This window comes from Dendrobates tinctorius, unplaced genomic scaffold (genome assembly GCF_039654945.1).
Source record: "Dendrobates tinctorius isolate UK_male_01 unplaced genomic scaffold, ASM3965494v1 ptg000011l, whole genome shotgun sequence".
Classification (NCBI taxonomy): Eukaryota; Metazoa; Chordata; class Amphibia; order Anura; family Dendrobatidae; genus Dendrobates; species Dendrobates tinctorius.
This window is the reverse complement of record NW_027361679.1, coordinates 59972774-59999630: the sequence shown is the minus strand read 5'-3', so window position 1 is coordinate 59999630 and position 26857 is coordinate 59972774. Positions and strand designations below refer to the sequence as shown.

General features: G+C 43.6%; 2 protein-coding genes across 7 annotated transcripts in view; one reads left to right on the top strand and one right to left on the bottom strand.

Moving 5' to 3' along the window:
* The window catches only part of LOC141047529 (uncharacterized), a 95822-nt gene extending 86348 nt beyond the window's left edge, over positions 1 to 9474 (bottom strand). Inside the window, exon 1 of one of the 4 annotated variants that reach the window (XM_073542622.1) lies at positions 9141 to 9474. The gene's annotated coding sequence lies outside the window, so the exon portion shown is untranslated. The other 3 variants (XM_073542604.1, XM_073542631.1, XM_073542612.1) reach the window with 3 other exon arrangements.
* LOC141047548 (flavin reductase (NADPH)-like) overlaps positions 1 to 26857 on the top strand; it is a 263042-nt gene that overhangs the window by 179473 nt on the left and 56712 nt on the right. The window lies entirely within an intron of this gene.

Below are 26857 nucleotides of genomic sequence, written 5' to 3'. Positions count from 1 at the left end.
GAATATGCCCTCTTATGCTGCCCCATAGAATATGACCCCATATGCTTCCCCATAGAATATGCCCCCATATGCTGCTCCATAGACTATGCCTTCATATGCTACCCCATAGAATATGCCCCCATATGCTGCCCCACAGAATATGCCCCCATATGCTGCTCCATAGACTATGCCCCCATATGCTGCCCCATAGAACATGCCCCCACATGCTGCCCCATAGAATATGCCCCAATATGCTGCCCCATAGAATATGCCCCCATATGCTGCTCCATAGAATATGCCCCCATAAGATGCTCCATATATTATGCACACATGCTGCTGCAAAAAAAAAATGCCATACTCACCTCTCCTGCTTAGGACCCAGTACCTGAGATATTCAACTGTCCGGGTTCCATCGCTGCTCACCGCTGTCTGCCGTTTTCTGTGTCAGTGACTGTTCAGCCAGCAGAGGGTGCAGCATGCACTAGCCATGTCACTTCGCCCTCTGCTGCCTAAACATCACTGACACAGGATGCAGCAACAGCGGTGAGCAGCGATGGACCCGGGACAGGTGAATATCGTTATACTTACCCCCCTGACGCGGTCTCTGCAGCCCTGCTTCTCCACGGTCTCCCTTCCTGCCTTCAGCAGTTACGTGGCAACTGTGGTTTTATGCGCACATAAAAAGATGGACACAGCCTGATCATAGGCGAGACTGCATCCATAGTGTCTCCATCTGCCTCATTATAGGGAATCTTCCGCCGGTTGTTCCGTCTGAATCATGTATTTCAGAGATTTACATCGAAACCACGATTTAAGCGCTCACCGCAGAACACAGCCATGTTACTGCCATGTTTGTGAGGCAGAATGAGCAAAATCAACAGCAGGTGAAGAATTGTTTTCTTTTATTTTTTACGCCGTTACTCATGCGGAATAAGTGACTGATTAAACGACTTTATTCTTCAGGTCGATTTAATTACGGTAATACCAGATTTATATATTTTTTTCTGTTTGGCTGCAGTCACAATAAAAGAGGCTTTTTTTTGCAAAAACTTGTTTTTGCATCACCATATTTTGAGAGCTATAATTTTTACATATTTTTGCCGACAGTCATGTGAGGTTTTGTTTTATGCGGGATGAGTTGACTTTTTTGTGATACCATTTTTTGGTACATGACATTTTTTGATTGCTTTCTATTCAGATTTTTGGGACGCAGAATAAACAAAAAACAGCAATTCAGGAATTGTTTTTTGTTTTGTTTTTTTATGTTGTTCTACATGTGGTAAAGAAGATAAGACAGCAGTATTTCTCGGGTCAGTACGGTTACGGCGATACCACATTTATATTATTTTTAAATGTTTTGGCAGTTTTACACAATGAAAACTATTTCTGGTGGCATGTTTTTTGTGCGTACTTGTAAGAAATCATACATACTGCCAAAAATATTATACACAATGAATATGCTTCCCATATATCTCTCCAGAACATTGTTTAACACCATTAGGCCAGGATCACACATGCGAGAAACTTGGACGAGTCTCGCATCTTAATACCTGGCACTGCCGCCGTCACTCGAGAGCGATCCCGGCCTTAGAAAGATTGTCTCTCAGTATATATAGAATTTCAAAAAAGCTAGATTGCCACACAAACTACTTACCTACCTAAAATCACTAGGTGGCCTAGGTCTTCCCGACATATGCTCATATTACATTCAGAATTCATTCACATTGGCAAATGGCTTAGATTAGTCCACTCTCAAAAACAATATAGAACTTCTATTAAACATAAACTTGAGTCACTATATTTGGAGTGACAAGACACCTCCACCAGATGATAAAATAGATAACATACAAAGGCAACCTTAAAAATTAAAAAAAGATCTTAATTCATTATCATTGTATAATATACCTCCAGCTTTGGCATCTATTAATACCATACCTGATTTCTTAGACTCCAATTACATAGATATTCAGATTTTTGGGAGGCAGAATGAACAAAAACCAGCAATTCAGGAATTGTTTTCTGCTTTGTCTTTTGTTTCTCCACATGTGGTAAAATTGATAAGACAGCTTTATTTCTTGGGTCAGAACGAGAACATATTTATATAATTTTTTAATGTTTTGGCAGTTTTACACAATAAAAACTATTTCTGGTGGCATGTTATTTGTGCGTACTTGTATGAAATCATACATACTGCCAAAAATATTATACACAATGAATATGCTTCCCATATACAGGTGCTTCTCACAAAATTAGAATATTGTCAAAAGTTAATTTATTTCAGTTTTTCAATACAAAAAGTGAAACTCATATATTATATAGAGTCATTACAAACAGAGTGATCTATTTCAAGTATTTATTTCTGTTAATTTCTGTTATTGTTGATGATTATGGCTTACAGCCAAGGAAAACCCAAAAGTCATTATCTCAGTAAATTAGAATACTTTATAACACCAGATTGAAAAAAAGATTTTAAAATCCAAAATGTTGGCCTACTGAAATGTATGTTCAGTAAATCCCCTCAATACTTGGTTGGGGCTCCTTTGGCATCAGTTACTGCATCAATGTGGTGTAGCATGGAGGCGATCAGCCTGTGGCACTGCTGATGTGTTATGGAAGCCCAGATTGCTTTGATAGCAGCATTTAGCTCGTCTGCATTGTTGGGTGGGTCTGGTGTCTCTCATTTTACTCTTGACAATACCCCATAGATTCTATATGAGGTTAAGGTCAGACGAGTTTGCTGGCCAATCAAGCACAGTGATACTGTTGTTTTTAAACAAGGTATTGTTACTTTTGGCAGCAGGGCGTGACTGGGACTGAAAATCAGCCTTGGCACACAAACCCCAGCAGCCCACATACTAAAACGTTCTCACCCCATTAAAACAGTTTATATACAAAGAATAAGGCTGTGTGCCCACGTTGCATTTTTTAAGTGTTTCTGCAGCGTTTGTGCTGGCTCAGACGCTGCAGAAACGCTTAAAAGATGCTTCACATTAAATTGCATGCGTTTTTGGCTTTTTGTGCCAATGCATGCGTTTTTAAACGCTCAGGAATCGCTTAGCGGCTAAAAACGCAGCATGCTCATTAATTTCCGCATTGCTGAGCGTTTCTTAGCCTTTTCCAATGTTCCCAGAAAAAGCGCGGAAAAAAACGCGCAGAAATAAAATGCGCATTTTCTGGGAAGGGGATCAGTTTCCTGAGCATTTAAAAACGCTAACGTGGGCACATAGCCTAACACAGATACTGAGAATTACACCCACTATCCAGGACAGGAGAACACGAATATGTGGAATATATTGTAGTGTGCACTGTGGACCTGCGTATATATTATTTAATGTGGAGCTGTGACTGTGTATATGATATGTTTTGGGAAGTTCACACCATACAAAGTTCCGCACTATATTCTGTATTACAGAATACAGTATGGAGTTGTGTATATACTATATATTTTAGAGCTATGCCTGTGTATATTATGTATAGTGTGGATTCAACACTATATACCAGTGATGGCGAACCTATGGCACGCGGCCTCGGCCTCACTGTTTAGAGCTGCAGCTTCCTCACACACATTGAGCGGCGCGGCCGCGGAGCTGAATGATGAGGTCATCCAGCCGCGGCCGCACCTCTCAATGTGTGTGAGGAAGTGAGAGGAAGGAAGCTGCTGGCGCGGAGAGAGGTGTGTGTGGTGACGGGGAGAGGTTCCAATGATGGGATTGATGGGGAGAGGGCCAATGATGGGAGTGATGGGGAGAGGGCCAATGATGGGAAGGAGGAAATAATGGAGGTGGTGGAATGGGCAATTTCTACAAGAAGGGGATCATGATGGGGCATATTTCTGCATGATGGGGATCATGATAGGGCGTATTTTTACATGAAGGGGATCACGATGGGGCATATTTCTACATGAAGGGGATCACGATGGGGCATATTTCTGCATGAAGGGGATCCTGATGGGGCATATTTCTGCATGAAGGGGATCCCGATGGGGCATATTTCTACATGAAGGGGATCACGATGGGGCATATTTCTACATGAAGAGGATCATGATGGGGCATATTTCTGCATGAAGGGGATCATGATAGAGGATATTTCTGCATGACGGGGATCATGATGGGGCATTTGGCATGTGTTGGCACTTCGTCATAAGTAATTGGGTTTTAGGTTGCAGTTTAGGCACTCGGTCTCAGAATGGTTCGCCATCACTTCTATATACCATACACATACAGCACCTTACTATAAACTGCATACACAGGTCTACACTATATAATTATGCTACATATATAACATAGAAGACACCAGGCCTGGGGAATATAGCTCACATAGAATACGCTGAGGCCTTTGTCTACCAATTACATTGGGGATGCTGGGGTTGGTGTATACCTATCACATAGGGGATGCTGGGACTGGTTTATATACACCACATAGGAGATCCTGATGCTGCTGTTTATACATCAGCACAGTCGGTGAAGAAAGGGAGAAAACAGTTATATATAATAAAAAAATCAAAATTTTATTTGTTAGTACAAAAGTATTAAAAAGACATGAAAATCCATAGCAAGTCGCAATCCAGAAAAAAGGCAGAGATACCAGGGTCGGTTGATCCTGCTGCAATATATTGCACAAATCCCAAAAGGAAAGTAAAAAAAGTGCCAGTGAAACGTTTCAAGTGTCTGATACACCGCTTTCTCAAGGTGCAAAAAACCCCTGTTTGGGAGAGAACAGACAAATCGTGGCGCCCTAAGTGCGTAAACACAATATTGTAGTCTTTAAAGGGTGCACAATTTTATGCACTCACCTGATAGAAGACTAATATAGCTTTAGATTGTGTATCCTCAAAAATCCTTCCTTTTGGGATGCTTCTCAGAAGACAGGGCTTGCAGCTTGCCTCGGGTGGATCCAAGTGAAAGAGCCAGGTTCAGGCTCACACAGGATGAGTAAATCAAGAAAGGCACATCCAGCCCATAAACGGCAGCGTTTCCCAGGATTCAAATCCAAAGATGATATTCCATATTTTTTGATTTCATAGGTTAAAAAAGAGATCCAACGCGTTTTGGATACAGTGTATATCCTTCATCAGGTATCATAAAAACACAGTACAAATCCTAATAGTATAAAATTCAGTTACACTTATATATAGTAGCAACCTTTTATCCCAGTCTCAGAAACTTGATTTAGGGTGTGGACCAAGTTCAGGAACACACCCACTGATTGATCCAACCTTGACAACATAGATGCAAGAAGGAAAAGAAAAAAAAAAACCCAAAGAGAAAAAAAAAAAAAGGCAACGTTCAAACTCTCTCTTTGATATCATTCAATCCATTTGGGTGGGTGTGTTCCTGAACTGTGTTCCTGAATTTGGTCCACACCCTAAATCAAGTTTCTGAGACTGGGATAAAAGGTTGCTACTATATATAAGTGTAACTGAATTTTATACTATTAGGATTTGTACTGTATTTTTATGATACCTGATGGATATACACTGTATCCAAAACGCGTTGTATCTCTTTTTTAACCTATGAAATAAAAAAATATGTTATATCATCTTTGGATGTGAGTCCTGGGAAGCGCTGCCGTTTATGGGCTGGATGTGCCTTTCTTGATTTTCTCAAGGGGATGTCTTAAGTCCTGCATGAAGGACTTTATGAACTCATGTGACTCATTACATGGTGAACAATGGGCCAATCGCGGCAAGCAAGTTGGCACGTGCGCAATGCGCCTGCCAGGTCCTGGCACATGCGAAGCAGGCATCCAGCGTTACTGCGCACACGCGAGGACTGGTGTGTGATCAGGCATCCTCCCTGGCTTTCCCTGGGTATTGGTCACTTTGATCCTTATAACACGTGTTATGGCGTTACTTGTCTTGCTTATTAAGTGATCTGTTTCACTGGTGCTTTTTTTAATTTCCTTTGGGATTAGTGCAATATATTTCAGCAGGATTAACCGACCCTGGTATCTCTGCCTTTTGCCTGGATTGAGTCTTGTTATGGATTTTCATGTCGTCTTTTTAATACTTTTGTACTAACAAATAAAATTTTGATTTTTTTATTATATACACCTGTTTGCTTCCTTCTCCTACTGTGCACATGTTCCTTTGGAGTTGGTGTACTTTTTGTATTTGTTACTAAGTGCTACCACCCGGTATATAGTATGCAGCAGAGGTTATTGTTTGTGTTTACACATCAGATAGCAGATGGTGGGGCATATGCATCACATAGGAGACCCTGAGGCTGGTGCATCTACATCAGATAGCAGACGGAGGGGCATATGCATCACATAGGAGACCCTGAGGCTGGTGCATCTACATCAGATAGCAGACTGTGGGGCATATGCATCACATAGGAGACCCTGAGGCTGGTGCATCTACATCAGATAGCAGACGGTGGGGCATATGCATCACATAGGAGACCCTGAGGCTGGTGCATCTACATCAGATAGCAGACGCTGGGGTTGGTGTATATACACCACATAGCCCAATCCAACTCATCCTGCTGCCTTACTCAGGGTCAGACTCTGCCTACACAGGCATCACATATGCCGCTGTAGCATATGTAAGAACCCGGCAGCTGACACGTGTTTCTCATAATGGATAAGAATAGCAGATCACAGCCTGTGTGCCCGACAGGACCCATTCCATGACAGTGGAGCAGTACTTACTAAATATATATATTATATTTTATGATCGCTATTACGACACGTCCCATGACAGAGAAGCAGTACATATGCAAGGGACACATGGACACTTCCCTATATATTTCTACCCACCAGCTGAGCTCTTATCTATCCACAGGCTGCAGGAAAGCAGCGACAAGAGCAAGTTATAGCTCATTATATATATATATATATATATATATATATATATATACACACACACGCACACACTAGCCCTATATACACACACATGCCCTACATACACACACTAGCCCTATATACACAGCAGTATATGCACACACTAGCCCTATATACACAGCAGTATATACACACACACACTAGCCCTATATACACAGCCATATATACACACACACTAGCCCTATATACACAGCAGTATATACACACACACTAGCCCTATATACACAGCAGTATATGCACACACACTAGCCCTATATACACAGCAGTATATACACGCAAACACTAGCCCTATATACACAGCAGTATAAACACACACACACTTGCCCTATATACACAGCAGTATATACACACACACTTGCCCTATATACACAGCAGTATATACACACACACTAGCCCTATATACACAGCAGTATATACACACAGCTGTATATACACACACACACACACACTAGCCCTATATACACAGCAGTATATACACACACACACTAGCCCTATATACACAGCATATACACACACACACTAGCCGTATACACACTAGTCAGAAAATACCAAGGTCAAAAGTGCATATCAAAATAGGAAATGTGCATAATATGGAAATATAAATAATAAATAGCCTAAATAATGCACTAATGGACAAATGCTGACGAAGGCAGATGCCGAAACATGCGTCGGGGTTGGGCGCATCCTGGGGATCCCACTATTACAAGGCACAAGGTATTGGGCACTTTACTGGACAGGCGTATTTATGGTCTAAAATACTAATATATGTTATATTTATCATAGAGTCAATATCTATAGTATTGGACCTGTGCGTTTATCTTGTGAACCCTTGTTGGGTACTATACATGCTGTTGCAAAGCACAAGTAACTAAGCATCTTGCTGGACATGCTTTTTTGCCTTATTTGCCATTGTGCACATATAGTTATTTACTGGGCTTGTCAGATTTCTATTATACTAGTTGCTATTCAGCATATATTGTATTTTTCTGGCAATAACACGTTAGTTATACATGATTGCACTTTTGTGTTGCTCTTGTGAGTGCAGTTTACATTTGCACTTAGAGCCTTGCTTTAAATGAACTTATTTTTTGTGTTTACATTTTCTTTTTCTGTAATTTTGCACTTTGTATAAATACTGCTTTTTTGCACATAGTGGAATTTTTTCATATTTTTTGCACAAGCACTTTATATACTTTTGCACTTTATATGTAAATACTTACCAGCATACTAATTATCTTTTGCTTAGTTAAAATAAATCGGGGTTCAATAAATGATATTAATTTTATTTGACGTTTCTTTCGGGTTTTTTTCTCGTCGTATAACTATACACAGCAGTATATACACACACACTAGCCCTATATACTCAGCAGTATAGACACACACACTAGCCCTATATACAGCAATATACACACACAAATAGCCCTATATACACAGCAGTATACCCACACAATTAGCCCTATATACACAGCAGTATATACACACGCTAGCCCTATATACACAGCGGTATATACACACACATTAGCCCTATATACACAGCAGTATATACACACATTACCCCTATATACACACAGCAGTATATACACACACACTAGTCCTATATACACAGCAATAAACACAGCAGTATACCCACACAATTAGCCCTATATACACAGCAGTATATACACACGCTAGCCCTATATGCATACATACACACACTCTAGCCCTATATACACAGCAGGATATATATATACCCACACACACACTAGCACTATATATACACACACACACACTGGCCCTATATACACAGCTGTAATATATATATATACTGTATACACACACACACAATAGCCCTATACACACAGAGGAATATACACAGCAGTATATATATATATACACACACACACACACACACTAGACAGATGAACATACATCACATGTAATGTCCACTTACAGTGAGCGCAGTACAGGTTGCTGGGCCATCTCAGAGGAACACACACAGGAAACCTGCTGAGGAGACATGGAGCCTGTCTAGACAGCCTGCTCTCAGCCCTGCAGACTGCAGTGTGCCTGCCAGTACCAACCATTCCTTCCTCCCTCCAGATTCCGACTACTGAGCTTAACTATCTCCTGCAGTGGTGAGCTTTGCTGTGTATTGTATGCTGCCCTCTTAGTGCTGCAGCATAATACATTATGACAGGGAATTGGGAAACAAGTGCTGATCAGATCGGCAGAGATTTTACTTTCTTGATGGGGCCCCCTCCCTCCATAGGGCCCTGAACCGCTGCACACATAGGAAGGATGGTCACCCCTGAGCTGGAGCTGTGCCAAGCACTACTCACCCGTCCCTCGGAGCAGAAGCAGTCAACAGGAGGAGCCCGTGTTTTTGGGGAGATTCCAGGCAGGGAGTCAGATGCTTCCTGCACAGCAGCGCTGCCGCGTCCCGCTCATACTGTGTGTGTGCGCACATTACAGCAGCGCACACTGATGGCATCATTTGTGTCTAAGGGCTCCAGCCCACCGGTGTTTGGCAGTGTGGACAAGTGCCAAGCCCTGCATAAGAATTAAATTTCCATCTCCAAAAAGCTTGTCGGCAGAGGGAAGCATGAAGTGCTCTAAAATTTCTTGGTAGACAGCTGCACTGACTAAACACAGTGGACCTACAACAGCAGATGACATGGCTCCCGAAACTATCATTGATTGTGGATACTTCACACTAAACCTTGGAAATCAAGGTCCCAGAGTCTGGAGGAAGAGTGGAGACACAGACAATCCAAGCTGCTCGAGGTCTAGTGTGAAGTTTCCACAATAAGTGTTAGTTTGGGGAGCCATGTCATCTGCTGGTGTAGGTCCACTGTGTTATATCAAGACCAAAGTCAGCGTAGCCGTCTACCAGGAAATTATAGAGCGCTTCATGCTTCTCTCGGCCGACAAGCTTTTGGAGATAGAAAATAAATTCTCCAGCAGAACTTGGCACCTGTCCACACTGCCAAAACTACCAATGCCCGGTTTAAAAACAACGGTATCACTGTGCTTTTTGTATTGAAGAACTGAAATAAATTAACTTTTTGATGATATTCTAATTTGGTGAGATCCACCAGAACATTGTTTAAAGGTACTGTCACACTTAGCGATGTACCAGCGATCCCGACCAGCGATATGACACGGTCAGGATCGCTGGTACATCGCTAAGTGGTCGCTAGTGAGCTGCCACATAGGCAGATCTCACTAGCGACATCGCTGGGGACGGGGGTCGCTACTTACCTGTCACACCAGGCAATCCTGCGTCCTCCCGCCCGGCTCCACGTGTCGCTCGTCGTCACAGCAGGAAGCGCCGCAGGAAGCTGACAAGAAACAGTCCTGAACGTTCTCGCACGATCAGCGATAACCAGCGGGGGAGCCGGTCGTAGGTAAGTATCACACACAGAGATATCGCTAGCAATATCGCTATAACGTCACTAGTTATAGCGATATTGCTAGCGATATCTCTTAGTGTGACATGCCCTTAACACCATTAGAAAGATTGTCTCTTTATATATGGAAATGCAAAAAAAGCTAGCTTGCCACACAAACTACTTACCTACCTAAAATCACTAGGTGGCCTGGGTCTTCCTGACATACAGTGGGGAAAAAAAGTATTTAGTCAGTCAGCAATAGTGCAAGTTCCACCACTTAAAAAGAAGAGAGGCGACTGTAATTTACATCATAGGTAGACCTCAAATATGGGAGACAAACTGAGAAAAAAAAATCCAGAAAATCACATTGTCTGGTTTTTTTTTCATTTTATTTGCATATTATGGTGGAAAATAAGTATTTGGTCAGAAACAAGCAATCAAGATTTCTGGCTCTCACAGACCTGTAACTTCTTCTTTAAGAGTCTCCTCTTTCCCCCACTCATTACCTGTAGTAATGGCACCTGTTTAAACTTGTTATCAGTATAAAAAGACACCTGTGCACACCCTCAAACAGTCTGACTCCAAACTCCACTATGGTGAAGACCAAAGAGCTGTCAAAGGACACCAGAAACAAAATTGTAGCCCTGCACCAGGCTGGGAAGACTGATTCTGCAATAGCCAACCAGCTTGGAGTGAAGAAATCAACTGTGGGAGCAATAATTAGAAAATGGAAGACATACAAGACCACTGATAATCTCCCTCGATCTGGTGCTCCACGCAAAATCCCACCCCGTGGGGTCAGAATGATCACAAGAACGGTGAGCAAAAATCCCAGAACCACGCGGGGGGACCTAGTGAATGAACTGCAGAGAGCTGGGACCAATGTAACAAGGCCTACCATAAGTAACACACTACGCCACCATGGACTCAGATCCTGCAGTGCCAGATGTGTCCCACTGCTTAAGCCTGTACATGTCCGGGCCCGTCTGAAGTTTGCTAGAGAGCATTTGGATGATCCAGAGGAGTTTTGGGAGAATGTCCTATGGTCTGATGAAACCAAACTGAAACTGTTTGGTAGAAACACAACTTGTCGTGTTTGGAGGAAAAAGAATACTGAGTTGCATCTATCAAACACCATACCTACTGTAAAGCATGGTGGTGGAAACATCATGCTTTGGGGCTGTTTCTCTGCAAAGGGGCCAGGACGACTGATCCGGGTACATGAAAGAATGAATGGGGCCATGTATCGTGAGATTTTGAGTGCAAACCTCCTTCCATCAGCAAGGGCATTGAAGATGAAACGTGGCTGGGTCTTTCAACATGACAATGATCCAAAGCACACCGCCAGGGCAACGAAGGAGTGGCTTCGTAAGAAGCATTTCAAGGTCCTGGAGTGGCCTAGCCAGTCTCCAGATCTCAACCCTATAGAAAACCTTTGGAGGGAGTTGAAAGTCCGTGTTGCCAAGCGAAAAGCCAAAAACATCACTGCTCTAGAGGAGATCTGCATGGAGGAATGGGCCAACATACCAACAACAGTGTGTGGCAACCTTGTGAAGACTTACAGAAAACGTTTGACCTCTGTCATTGCCAACAAAGGATATATCACAAAGTATTGAGATGAAATTTTGTTTCTGACCAAATACTTATTTTCCACCATAATATGCAAATAAAATGAAAAAAAAACAGACAATGTGATTTTCTGGATTTTTTTTTCTCAGTTTGTCTCCCATAGTTGAGGTCTACCTATGATGTAAATTACAGACGCCTCTCATCTTTTTAAGTGGTGGAACTTGCACTATTGCTGACTGACTAAATACTTTTTTTGCCCCACTGTATGCTCATATTACAAAGTCATTCACATTGGCAAATGGCTTAGATTAGTCCACTCTCAAAAACAATCTAACAAAAACAACATAGAACTTCTATTAAACAAAAACTTGAGTCACTATATTTGGAGTGACAAGACACCTCCACCAGATGATAATATAGATAACATACAAAGGCAACCTTAAAAATTAAAAAAGATCTAAATAATTTATTATCATTGTATAATATACCTCCAGATTTGGCATCTATTAATACCATACCCGATTTCTTAGAACCCAATTACATAGATATTCAGATTTTTGGGAGGCAAAATGAACAAAAACCAGCAATTCAGGAATTGCTTTCTGTTTTTTTTTTTATGTTCCTCCACGTGTGGTAAAATTGATAAGACAGCTTTATTTTTCGAGTAGTACGATTACATTGATACCACATTTATATAATTTTTTAATGTTTTGGTGCTTTTACACTATAAAAACTTTATCTTGGCAAGTTTTTTGTGGGACAAGATGATGTTTTCAGAGATACCACTTTTGTTTACATTGGTTTTATTTATAGCTTTTTATTCCCTTTTTTTCACAGTAGTATGATGAAAAACTATAGTTTGCCACTTTTATTTATGGTGTATGGTGTAGCTAGTGTGACAGTTTTATAGATTGGGTCATTCCAGATGCGGTAATGCAATATGTGTACTTTTTATGTTTTGGGTTCTTTTTCACATAAAATTTGTTTTTATTGGTTTTTTTTAGTTTTTGTAATTTTTTGAAGAAATATTTTTACAATTTTTTTTTTACGTAGTCTCTCAATGGAACGTTTTGGGTTTTTTTACTTTGATCTCTGGTATAAAGCATTGCAATGCACCAGCATATCTGTCATTGTTGCACTGACAGACGTATCTTAGACCATTCTACTCATACCGTAGCTAGGTGACCCCAGGATCATCATGACGATCTTGTGTCATTATGTCAATGATTGGGCCAACATGATGAAGTTGTGGGGTTGCCGACCTGAAGGGAGAGGGAGCTGCCTCCCTCTAACTTTCTTCTATATGCTGCAATTGCTCTCAATCGCATCATTTAGGGGGTTAAGCAGCTAAGGGTGGTGCTGGCTATTACTGCAGAAGCTTGGCCATTAGCAACACTGAGTTCCTGCTGTGATTGTGTGGGAGCAGCTTATATTTCAGCACCTCCTGAGCGATCATGCTGTGATCAGTCAGTCAGTTGATCACAGCGCCCTGAATGCATCTCTTACCGTGCTGCTCAGCTGTCAGTGATAGCTGTCGGCACAGAATTGTCACTGCGTGTTTAACACAGTGACAGTTTAAATGCATGACAGACAAAGCACATCATGATGCGGGAACTGACACTCGCTCATGATGTGCTATGTCCATAATTCGTCCTTAAGTGCAATGGCATAACAACCATGGTTGACGCTGTGTCCGGGCCCAGAGGGTCAGGCCCACTGACGCCAGCAGAAACTTCAACTGGATGTGCGTCCTTATATGAAATCATACATGCTGCCAAAAATATTATATACAATGAATATGCTTCCCATATACCTCTCCAGAACATTCTTTAACACCATTAGAAAGATTGTCTCTCAGTACATATGGAAATACAAAAATGCTAGATTGCCACACAAACAATATACCTACCCAAAATCACTAGGTGGCCTGGGTCTTCCTGACATATGCTCATATTACAAAGTCAATCACATTGGCAAATGGCTTAGATTAGACCACTCTCAAAAACAATCTAACGAAAGCAACATAGAACTTCTATTAAACAAAAACTTGAGTCACTATATTTGGAATGACAAGACACCTCCATCAGATAAACTAGATAACATCATGAAGGCAACCTTAAAAATGAAAAAGCTCTAAATAATTCATCAATATATAATATACCTCCAGCTTTGGCATCTATGAATACCATACCCGATTTTTTAAACCCCAATTACAGATATACTGTATTTATGATATATGGTGTGGGGAATAGATAGCTCAGCTGGGATCTTTGCTTTGGCACAAGCGTGTGGCTATGAAGTCACTTCAGCAGACTAGCAAGTTCCACATGGACATGAACACGGCATATTTATTGTTCACACTTGTTATTCATTGTTACACATGCCAAACATGAAATAAAACATCTAAGGCCGTCTGGCCACTAACTAACAGTAGCAGGCTAACTACAAAATAAACCTATATAACAGCAAACCAGTCCATGTTATCTTACTGTGTCAGCTCCCAGCTCAGCAGACCAGAGAGAGTGAGAGATCCCAGCTCCTCCTGATTATATCAGCTGGACCAGTCAGGAGACCAAAACCTGGATTGAACAAGTGGAGGGGGAACTACCAGTCCTTTCCATGCTGATCACTAAGGAAACCAGGACTGGATTACAGTGAAATAAACTGGCTTCATCATCAGTACAGGGAGACATATGAAATGAAACGGGGAGAAATATACCTGTTTTCTAGTACCTCTCCCCTTGGCACCTCACACACCCCCCTCCTCTGTTCGAGCCCGTGGGGTCGGACACGACGAGTCACCAAGCAGTGCGTTCTAGACAACGCATCTGCATTTCTGTGCGCTGTGCCCGCCCTGTGCTCAACGGAAAATTTAAACCCTTGTAATGCTAAGAACCAGCGAGTCACCCGCGCATTGCCTTCTTTTGCCCGGGACATCCACGTTAGGGGCGAATGGTCCGTCACTAGTCTAAACTGGCGACCTAGTAAATAATAGCGCAAGGTGCACAGGGCCCATTTCACAGCCAGGGCTTCCCGCTCAACTACACTGTAGTTCTTTTCTTCTCTCGTAAGCTTTCTGTTTAGATAGGCCACTGGGTGTTCCTCGCCATTTACTTCTTGAGACAAAACCGCACCGAGGCCCACCCCAGAGGCGTCCGTTTGGACAATAAACTCCCATTTAAAGTCTGGCGCAACCAACACTGGTTGGTCACAGAGGACTGTTTTCAATCGCTGAAAGGCCTCCTCTGCTTCTGCGTTCCACTTTATTGTGACAGATTTCGACCCCTTAGTAAGATCTGTGAGAGGAGCTGCGATGGTCGCAAAATGTTTGATGAACCGCCTATAATAACCAACGATCCCTAAAAAAGCTCCAACCTGTTTTTTGGTTACCGGTCGTGGCCAATTTTGAATAGCGTCCACTTTATTGGCTTGAGGCTTCACGACGCCTCTCCCTATGCTATATCCCAGATAGCGAGCCTCTTCCAATCCCAACGTACATTTCTTGGGATTGGCAGTCAACCCAGCTGTTTTTAGGGAGTCTAAGACGGCTTGTACTTTTGACAAATGCGTGTCCCAGTCATCGCTAAAGATAATGATGTCGTCCAAGTACGCGGATGCATACTGGCCATGGGGTTTTAGGACAATATCCATTAGACGTTGGAAGGTGGCTGCGGCACCATGCAACCCAAATGGCATATCTCGGTACTGGAATAATCCCTGGGGCGTAACAAAGGCAGTTTTCTCTTTGGCTGATTCCGTGAGGGGAATCTGCCAATAACCTTTTGTTAAGTCAATAGTGGATATGTACCTGGCCGAACCCAGTCTCTCTATCAGTTCATCGACTCTTGGCATCGGGTAGGCATCGAATTTCAATACTTCATTTACTTTCTGAAAATCGTTACAAAATCGGATTGTCCCATCGGGTTTGGGCACCAGTACGATAGAGCTAGCCCAATCACTCCGGGACTCCTCAATGACCTCTAGCTCTAACATCTTCTTCACTTCCCGGGCAATGGCTTGTCTCCGAGCCTCCGGAATTCGATATGGTTTTAGCCGTACCCGCGCCTGTGGATCAGTAACAATGTCATGTTTAATTAGGTGAGTCCGGCCAGGAAGTTCCGAGAAAATATCTGCGTTCCTCTGTATGAACTCCCTGGTCTCTCGTTTTTGGCTTTCGGATAGCGTGTCTGCAATACCCACTTCTGGCGGAGCTACCTGGGGGTCTTTCACCTTAGAAGGTGGTGCCCCTCGAGGCCCATCCTCAAGGGCAGCTCCTGCCACCAGACTCTCCCTGTCCCGCCAGGCCTTAAGCAAGTTTATGTGATATATTTGTTCGGGCTTTCTCTTGTCTGGTTGGTGTATTTTATAATTTACTTCACCTATTCGTTCCAGCACTTCGTATGGTCCCTGCCATTTCGCAAGAAATTTATTCTCTACGGTAGACACCAATACCAACACCCTGTCTCCGGGTTGAAAGACTCGTGTTTTTGCCGCTCGGTTGTATACCGTGCTTTGGGCATGTTGTGCGCACTCTAAACACTCTTTAACTATTGGCATAACTGCTGCAATTCGGTCCAGCATAAGTGTTATGTGTTCAATTACACTGCGATAAGGAGTCACCTCTTGTTCCCAAGTCTCCTTGGCAATATCTAACAGGCCTCTAGGACACCTCCCAAAACCAACTCAAAAGGTGAAAAGCCTGTGGAGGATTGGGGTACCTCACGTATAGCGAACAGGAGGTATGGTAGTAGGGCATCCCAATCTCTCCCGTCCTTATCCACCACCCTTTTCAACATTCCCTTTAAGGTTTTGTTAAAGCGCTCCACCAAACCGTCAGTCTGAGGGTGATATACTGAGGTACGCAAATGGGAGATTTTTAGTAGTTTACATAAATCCTTAAGTATACGAGACATAAAGGGGGTCCATAATTATCTCTTTCGGAATGCCGGTGCGGGAAAACATATTAACCAGCTCTTTTGAAATTGATTTCGCATTGGCATTCCGCAAGGGCACTGCTTCGGGATAACGCGTGGCGTAATCCAATACTACCAAAATGTACTGATGACCCCTGGCAGATTTAACTAATGGACTAACTATATCCATTGCTATCCTCTCGAAGGGCACCTCTATTATTGGTAAGGGCACTAAGGGGCTTCTAAAATGTGACATAGGTGCGGTCAATTGACACGTAGGACATGACCGACAGTACTGGGTCACATCTCCCTCTAGACCCGGCCAAAAGAAACGTTGCAGAATACGGTGTTTCGTCTTTTCTACCGCCAGGTGTCCTCCCAAGGCTTGTTTATGTGCCAACTCCAAAACTACCTGGCGAAAGGACTTAGGTACCACTAGTTGTTCTACAACCACCCCTCGCACCTTGTCTATGTGATACAACATATCCTGCTGCACCGCCACGTGTGGGAACTCGTTTTGAGCTCCTGGGTACAATGGTCTTCCCTCGGAGACCTTTATGTTTTCCCACACCCTTGCTAGAGTAGGATCCTGGTGCTGAGCGGTCCCGAACTTACCACGGGCCACCTCAAGATCAGGCATTTCTAAAACATCCTCTAGCTGGTCTGCCTCGCCTGCATACACAGCCAGAGGAGAGTCCGTAGATTCTAGTACTTCCTCTGTGATGGGTTCTCCGTCGTCTTGCTGCAATGGTTCAGGGGCTATCTCCGGAGTACCGTCTTCAACTAGAGGGTTCATGCCACTTTTGAAGTTCCACAAGTCCCAAAATAAGGGAAAGTCTCTCCCCAGGATCACACTGTGTCCCATAGACTTTATGACTGCCACCTGATGTGTTTTGGTCCCTACTGGCGTGGCAAGAGTAACCCAGGCAGTGGGGTAGTTCTTAGTATCCCCATGGATGCAACTAATGCCCACGGTTAAGTTCGTTAGGGCGCTAGAGTCCACCAAACTGGCATGTACCAAAGTTACTTGACTGCCGGAATCCAAGACGGCATTCACACTATAACCGTCAACCTCGACGTGGCACACGTGTTGTTCATTTCCCTGTGAGGGTCTCCGCCACACAGACTGACTGCACATATAACGAAAGACACCTCGTAGCATTACAGTCCATTGGCTCTGTAGTCATTGGGCAGTTAGCTGCTACATGGCCAAGCCCGCGACATCGCTAACATTGTATAGGCCCTTGTCTCCTCGATGGAGATCCCAGACGAGGTCTGCTGGCTTGATGTGAGCCCGTACCACCTCCATAGTCCTTTGTAGGTCTGCTACCCTTCATTGTGACGTTCTCTTCTTTTGAAGATGAAGTAGGTTTCGCAGGACTCTCCAGCGATTTCTTGGGGAGCCATTGGGGTAGACTTTCAGAAGCATTGTAGAGTTCGACCATATTCACCAACTGGTCAGCGGTAGTTGGGTCACCCTGTCCAACCCACCTCTGGATCTTAGCGGGTAAGGACCGCAGGTACTTGTCTAAATCAACACGCTCCACCATCTGCGCGGACGTCAAAGCCTCTGGTTGCAGCCATTTTTTTACTAGATGGATGAGATCATGCATTTGTGAGCGGGCTGGCTGATGCTCCACAAAATTCCATAAATGCACCCTCTGTGCGTGTACATACGTGTTTACTCCCAGCCTTGCCAGGATTTCGCCTTTGAGTTTGATATAGTCCATAGCATCCGCTCCACTCAGATCGTAATAGGCCTTTTGTGGATCTCCGCTTAGAAATGGAGCAACTACCTCAGCCCATCTGTCCAGTGGTAAGTGCTCACGTTCTGCAATACGTTCAAACACCGTGAGGTATGCTTCCACATCATCGTCATTTTAAGCAAAGTCTTCTGTACGGCTTTCTGCACACTAGCAGCGCTTTGTGCACGGTCTCCCTCATCTCAGGGTTGCCGAACCAAGGCCTGTTTTATTGCCTCCAACTGATCTTGCTGCATCTGGTGTTGCTGCTCCAGAGCCTTCTGGAAGCAAGTATTAGTCTGCTGTTGTTGCACATTTGCTTGCAATAACTGCTTCACTAGTTCCTCCATATTACTGGACTCTTGGCTCTTCAAAAGCGCAGAAGCTTTCAGCCAGGACATACACAGCATCTTCTCTGCAGTCACAGTCCAGCAGCCACAGTTGCCCGCATTCGAAACACCATTTGTGGGGAATAGATATCTCAGCTGGAATCTTTGCTTTGGCACAAGCGTGTGGCTATGAAGTCACTTCAGCAGACTAGCAAGTTCCACATGGATATGAACATGGCATATTTATTGTGCACACTTGTTATTCAATGTTACACATGCCAAACATGAAATAAAACATCTAAGGCCGTCTGGCCACTAACTAACAGTAGCATGCTAACTACAAAATAAACCTATATAACAGCAAACCAGTCCATGTAATCTTACTGTGTCAGCTCCCAGCTCAGCAGACCAGAGAGAGTGAGAGATCCCAGCTCCTCCTGATTATATCAGCTGGACCAGTCAGGAGACCAAAACCTGGATTGAACAAGTGGAGGGGGAACTACCAGTCCTTTCCCTGCTGATCACTAAGGAAACCAGGACTGGATTACAGTGAAATAAACTGGCTTCATCATCAGTACAGGGAGACATATGAAATGAAACGGGGAGAAATATACCTGTTTTCTAGTACCTCTCCCCTTGGCACCTCACAATGGTCTCACCTACCAACATATTCCATATCTCAATTTCTTTCCAATAAAATTCCCATGACAAATTCATGGCCAAAAGAAAGCAAGAAACACCCCCAAAAATTCCTACAACAGTTACACGTCACATACGTTCTCAAGCTAATGAAAATAAAGTTTCCATCCATTAGAGAATGGTCATGGCTTGATCTTCTCACTAAATTTTCCTAAAATACTGTAAAAAAAATATACAACTACATATCTTCCCATGCAACAAAGTATAAACTACCTTATTTATCTTCCTGGGAAAAGAACTGGGTGTTACGCTAAAAGATTTTCTCAACTTCACATGGCTTTTCTAGGTGCACACTCTTATGGGAAAATTGATATAAAATTATATCTCGATGATATAGAATTCAAAATCTCTGCATCACCTGGGTTCCTCTATCAGGAAATTCTGCTGGAGATGTAGCTCCAGTATAAGAAATATGACACATATATTTTGGACCTGCACTATAATACAGAAATTTTTGGGGGAAATAAACAAAATGCTTTAGAATTTAGGCCAAATAAAAAGAAGTTTAATACCGGAGGAAATTCTACTATCCTGCCCCACTTCCAATTTCAAAACTAGGAAACACCACTTTACCAGCCTTAATGATTGGGGCAGCGAAGCATTTAATTCCAAATCACTGGAAACTCCCCCAACACACTCAGAATGGCTAGATAAAATCTGATTAATATATAGACTTGAAAAATGATCATGTTTTGAAAGACATTCACATTCATCCTTCTGAAAGATTTGGTCTCCATGGATACAAAAATTTGCTCCTGATGCCCAGATGTCTCTACCCTAATTTTGAAACATTGCTTTCCTTGTTACATACTGTTCATTACCGTATTGTCTGGAACCTGATAATTACATATTTTCTTTAGTTACTTAGTTACTGATGGACTACAACAATTTTTGATGTTTATTTTGATCAAAACTTCTAATCTTAATACAGAGTGGCATATACTCCAGTTATACAGTGGGTATGGAAAGTATTCAGACCCCTTTAAGTTTTATAAGAAAAATCCAATGAACATATTTGGTGGAAAAGTTAACCTAAATTATACAGGGTAGAAAAAAGATTCCCACGAAACCACCATAAGTAAGGACAGTATATTACCAACTGTAGTGATACAATCACAATAAATAGAGCGACACAGTCATAAGGTCAAAAAGCAGATAAGAACAACTTTATTAATATATAAATTATACAGACCAACAGACAAAATAGGGCTAAAAGATGGAACATGGTTATTCCAACCACATACAAGAGGCCCAGGATAAGTCTGCCAGAAGGTAAACGTACATAATCATCATATTAAAATATACAGACATATCTCATAACTCCTCTATAGATGCATAGTAGCAAACCAGTACAAGGCAAATGAGTCAGACACATGTGTTAAGGACCAGACATAAGCTGCATCCATCACCAAACTATTTGTGCAACATGATAATAATATATACAAATACCTTGTGAGGAGTGAGGCACCTTCCTGGACAGTCCTACCCGCCCCGATGCGCGTTTCGGCATACCTTTTTCAAGGGACATAGGTCCAATTCAATGCACGGTTTAAAAATCATGACCCCGGAAGTCATCAGTGCAGCAGCGCAACCCCCGGAATGACGTCCGCCGGATCGCGCTCCCACTGGCAACCGAGAGTCTGAGTCACGTGGGGCCCCATGTGACCCGGAAGCCAGTGCACCGCTGAGCTACGAGCCAGCCGACACGGCGAAAACAGGGCGCACGCGCGCCACACTGAGAGGCAGGACGCACCATGACAAGTGCTGGCAGGAATGGGCAGCCATTACAAAATATACAATATTTGAAGAAGTAGCCCAATAAGTCACTGCATGGAATGTTAACATGGTACAAAGTACTGATGCAAGCGAACACATATATATGGTATAAAGATGTATAGCCGCATTATATAACGGCACCATATAAAGGCCTAATACAAATGGGCACCCATTGCATAATATAATCATACAAAGATGGTATAAGATTAGCACAAAAAATCGTCACACATCACAAAACAGTGTCATCCACCACGAAGGGTCTCACAACCCACCAGATATACGTAAAGTGATATGGAAGTATATGTCCCCACTAACATATACAAATATCTACAGCCAAACAGAATGATACAAAAATATCTGCAGCCAATCAGAATGGTACAATAATGTTCATACATACAAAAAATATAGAATATTAAACATCACATCAAGTCAATGAAGGTAGTAATAGTAGTCAGTGTAATAGAATTACATTTATTGGACCATAAGTGGATGTATTTACACATGTATGACAACAAAATCATATAGACAGTGGCGCAGACTAAATTATAACATATATAAACAAAAGGGGAAAAAAAGGGGGTAGAGGGAGGGGGGAAGGGAGGGGACGGAAGGGGGGAGGAAGACAAGGGTTGATTCAAGTATATATCAAGACACACATACACTCATGCGTGTCAAAAAGACAAGCACTGAGTGTACAAAACTAATAGTGTAAGTGAACATATGCATATATATCCAAGTGGAAGAGCGGTGGCACGTAGAGAAGACACAAAATTCATTTTGCGGAACATATCCAGACTGTGACGAGTTCAGCTTACGCTGAGTCGACTTTTTCTTTAGAGTGGACCCTCTGGGTTGTGGCTCCCACCCACCTAGGGTGAGTTGACCTTGTGAGGAACCACCCCCTATACAGGGAGTGTCAGGGGCAAGACCAAGGGGGTGAGCCACCACGACTGCTGGCACCAGATGGCCGGCTTGAGTACAGTCATGGCCAAAAGTTTTGAGAATGACACAAATATTAATTTTTACAAAGTCTACTGCTTCATTTTTTCTAATGGCAATTTGCATATACTCCAGAATGTTATAAAGAGTGATCAGCTTAACAGCAATTACTTGCAAAGTCAATATTTGCCTAGAAAATTAACTTTATCCCCCAAAACACATTTCAACATCATTGCAGCCCTGCCTTAAAAGGACCAGCTAACATTGTTCCAGTGATTGCTCCATTAACACAGGTGTGGGTGTTGATGAGGACAGGGCTGGAGATCAATCTGTCATGATTAAGTAAGAATGACACCACTGGACACTGGTGCTTGGCATCATTGTTTCTCTTCTGTTAACCATGGTTATCTCTAAAGAAACACGTGCAGTCATCATTGCACTGCACAAAAATGGCCTAACAGGGAAGAGTATCGCAGCTAGAAAGATTGCACCTCAGTCAACAATCTATCGCATCATCAAGAACTCCAAGGAGAGAGGTTCCCTTGTTGCCAAAAAGGCTCCAGGGCGCCCAAGAAAGACCAGCAAGCGCCAGGACCGTCTCTTAAAAGTGTTTCAGCTGCGGGATCGGGCTACCAGCAGTGCAGAGCTTGCTCAGGAATGGCAGCAGGCAGGTGTGAGTGCATCTGCACGCACTGTGAGGCGGAGACTCTTGGAGCAAGGCCTAGTCTCAAGGAGGGCAGCAAAGAAGCCACTTCTCTCCAGAAAAAACATCATGGACAGACTGATATTCTGCCAGAGGTACAGGGAGTGGACTGCTGAGGACTGTGGTAAAGTCATTTTCTCTGATGAATCCCCTTTTCGATTGTTTGGGACATCTGGAAAATGGCTTATTCGGAAAAGACCAGGTGAGCGCTACCACCAGTCTTGTCTCATGCCAACTGTCAAGCATCCTGAAAACATTCATGTGTGGGGTGGCTTCTCAGCCAAGGGAATGGGCTCTCTCTCAGTCTTGTCTAAAAACACAGCCATGAATAAAGAATGTGTTAGGGTCGGCGGAACGCACCAGATATAAATAATAGGAGGTGCGTTCGCCGCCCGGGGTCCACCGTGCGGTAGGTGACAAGACCGCTGCTGAGTAATGGCGGATGCACCGAAAGGTGAGGTACTGCGCTCGGGTTAACGTCACCCGAACGCTAAGTATGGCTCTGTTCACACACAGAGTCGCTAAAACAACAGAGTTGTATGAGGACGCTGGCCCTGTTTACTTCACAGGATACCCAGCGAACGACGCTGCAACCGCAGACGCCAAGAACGCTGCAACCGCAGCGCGGCAATAACTATCGCTGCTGAGCGACGGCGCCGGAACGACCGAGCACCGTCGGACGCTAGTGTGTCGTGCAGGAGGCACAGTGGCGTGTAGCTGGCAACAACCTGGAGCTGACTACCCAACAATCTGTCACCATTCGTAATAACTAGAGTTGAGCGAAACGGGTCGAAAAAATTCAAAAGTCGCCGACTTTTGGCAAAGTCGGGTTTCATGAAACGAAACCCGACCCTAGGATGAGGTCGGCCACGAGGTCGGCGACTTACGCGCCAAAGTCGCGTTTCAAAAGTTTGTTTTGCGCTCTTTTTCAGCCAATCAGGATCCACGGACACTGTGGGCAACGTGATGACATAGGCACGGGTCACCACCATCTTTCAGAAGGGCATGCAAGTGATTGGCTTGCTTTGGTGGGCGTCACAGGGGGTATAAAAGGGCGTGCACGCCGACCGCCATCTTACTTCTGCCGATCTTAGCATAGGGAGAGGTTGCTGCTGATTCTGTAGGGAGAGCGTTAGGCAGGGAAGAAGACAGAAAAACTGCTTCTGCTGCTAGCGATTTGGCCTGCACAACACACCAGTCACTGTGTGTGCAGTGCAACGGGAGGCTATATAGTGGTGTATCAGTGGTGTTGGTTGTTGGGCTGCCTTCTAAGGCTTCCTGACAGGCTGGCATTGCTGTTTACCCACTGCTCCGCAAACTGCTTTTTTAAAGGCAATCCAATCTCCCTTATCCTCTAGTCACTTTGGTCACAGCTGCGCCATCGAGCCTGTCACATAGCGCTCAGATATTCATTGGGCCTCAAACTGCTTTTTTAAAAGCAAGCCCAATTTTTTTTTTTTGTCCTGCTGAGAAGAAAAAAAAACTGCTTCTGCTGCTGATAGCAATTTGGCCTGCACAACACACCAGTCACTGTGTGTGCAGTGCAAGGGGAAGCTATATTGTGGTGTATCAGTAGTGTTGGTTGTTGGGCTGCCTTTTAAGGCTTCCTGACAGGCTGGCATTGCTGTTTACCCACTGCTCCGCAAACTGCTTTTTTAAAAGCAATCCAATCTCCCTTATCCTCTAGTCACTTTGGTCACAGCTGTGCCATCGAGCCTGTCACATAGCGCTCAGATATTCATTGGGCCTCACACAATCCAAAAGTGTCCAGTGTCCAAAAGTGTGTGCAGAGATTCAAAATCTCCCTTATCCTCTAGTCACTTAGGTCACAGCTGTGCCATCGAGCCTGTCACATAGCGCTCAGATATTCATTGGGCCTCACACAATCCAAAAGTGTCCAGTGTCCAAAAGTGTGTGCAGAGATTCAAAATCTCACATATCCTCTAGTCACTTAGGTCACAGCTGTGCCATCGAGCCTGTCTCATAGTGCTCAGATATTCATTGGGCCTCACACAATCCAAAAGTGTCCAGTGTCCAAAAGTGTGTGCAGAGATTCAAAATCTCCCTTATCCTCTAGTCACTTTGGTCACAGCTGTGCCATCGAGCCTGTCACATAGCGCTCAGATATTCATTGGGCCTCACACAATCCAAAAGTGTCCAGTGTCCAAAAGTGTCTGCAGAGATTCAAAATCTCACTTATCCTCTAGTCACTTAGGTCACAGCTGTGCCATCGAGCCTGTCACATAGCGCTCAGATATCAGTGGGCCTCACACAATCCAAAAGTGTCCAGTGTCCAAAAGTGTGTGCAGAGATTCAAAATCTCACTTATCCTCTAGTCACTTAGGTCACAGCTGTGCCATCGAGCCTGTCACATAGCGCTCAGATATCAGTGGGTCTCACACAATCCAAAAGTGTCCAGTGTCCAAAAGTGTGTGCAGAGATTCAAAATCTCACTTATCCTCTAGTAACTTAGGTCACAGCTGTGCCATCGAGCCTGTCACATAGCGCTCAGATATCAGTGGGCCTCACACAATCCAAAAGTATCCAGTGTCCAAAAGTGTGTGCAGAGATTCAAAATCTCGCTTATCCTCTAGTCACTTAGGTCACAGCTGTGCCATCGAGCCTGTCACATAGCGCTCAGATATCAGTGGGCCTCACACAATCCAAAAGTGTCCAGTGTCCAAAAGTGTGTGCAGAGATTCAAAATCTCCCTTATCCTCTAGTCACTTAGGTCACAGCTGTGCCATCGAGCCTGTCACATAGCGCTCAGATATTCATTGGGCCTCACACAATCCAAAAGTGTCCAGTGTCCAAAAGTGTGTGCAGAGATTCAAAATCTCACTTATCCTCTAGTCACTTAGGTCACAGCTGTGCCATCGAGCCTGTCTCATAGTGCTCAGATATTCATTGGGCCTCACACAATCCAAAAGTGTCCAGTGTCCAAAAGTGTGTGCAGAGATTCAAAATCTCCCTTATCCTCTAGTCACTTAGGTCACAGCTGTGCCATCGAGCCTGTCACATAGCGCTCAGATATTCATTGGGCCTCACACAATCCAAAAGTGTCCAGTGTCCAAAAGTGTGTGCAGAGATTCAAAATCTCACTTATCCTCTAGTCACTTAGGTCACAGCTGTGCCATCGAGCCTGTCACATAGCGCTCAGATATTCATTGGGCCTCACACAATCCAAAAGTGTCCAGTGTCCAAAAGTGTGTGCAGAGATTCAAAATCTCACTTATCCTCTAGTCACTTAGGTCACAGCTGTGCCATCGAGCCTGTCTCATAGTGCTCAGATATTCATTGGGCCTCACACAATCCAAAAGTGTCCAGTGTCCAAAAGTGTGTGCAGAGATTCAAAATCTCCCTTATCCTCTAGTCACTTAGGTCACAGCTGTGCCATCGAGCCTGTCACATAGCGCTCAGATATTCATTGGGCCTCACACAATCCAAAAGTGTCCAGTGTCCAAAAGAAAATTCAAAATCTCCCCTGTCCTATAGACACCTTGTACCTTGTTTTACATACTATATAGTTTGTTGGATTTTGTCTACATTTCTACCAAAAATGAGGAAGGCTGGTGGAAGAGGCCGTGGAATTGGGCGGGGGTTGGCAGCTGGTAATGATGGTGTTGGTGGTGGATCTGATGGTAGTGGCAAGAGCAAAATAGGACCGAATGCAGGAGGTGTTGAGCCTGCGTCATCGTCTGGCTACATAAGGCCTCGAACGCTTAGTTTTCTAGGAGTTGGCAAACCGCTTTTAAAGCCAGAGCATCAGGAAAAAGTTTTGTCTTACATTGCTGACTCAGCCTCCAGCTCTATCGCCTCCTCTTCTTCAGTTGTAAAAAGTAAAAGCACTGAGTCGTCATTGGAGGCTCATGTTCATGAACCACACCTTTCCTTGTGTCCTTCACCCCAACCAAGATTGAAGGATGACGCAGGCCATACTACTGATTACTCCATGGAGCTGTTTTCACATACCATGCCTGGATTATCAAGTGAA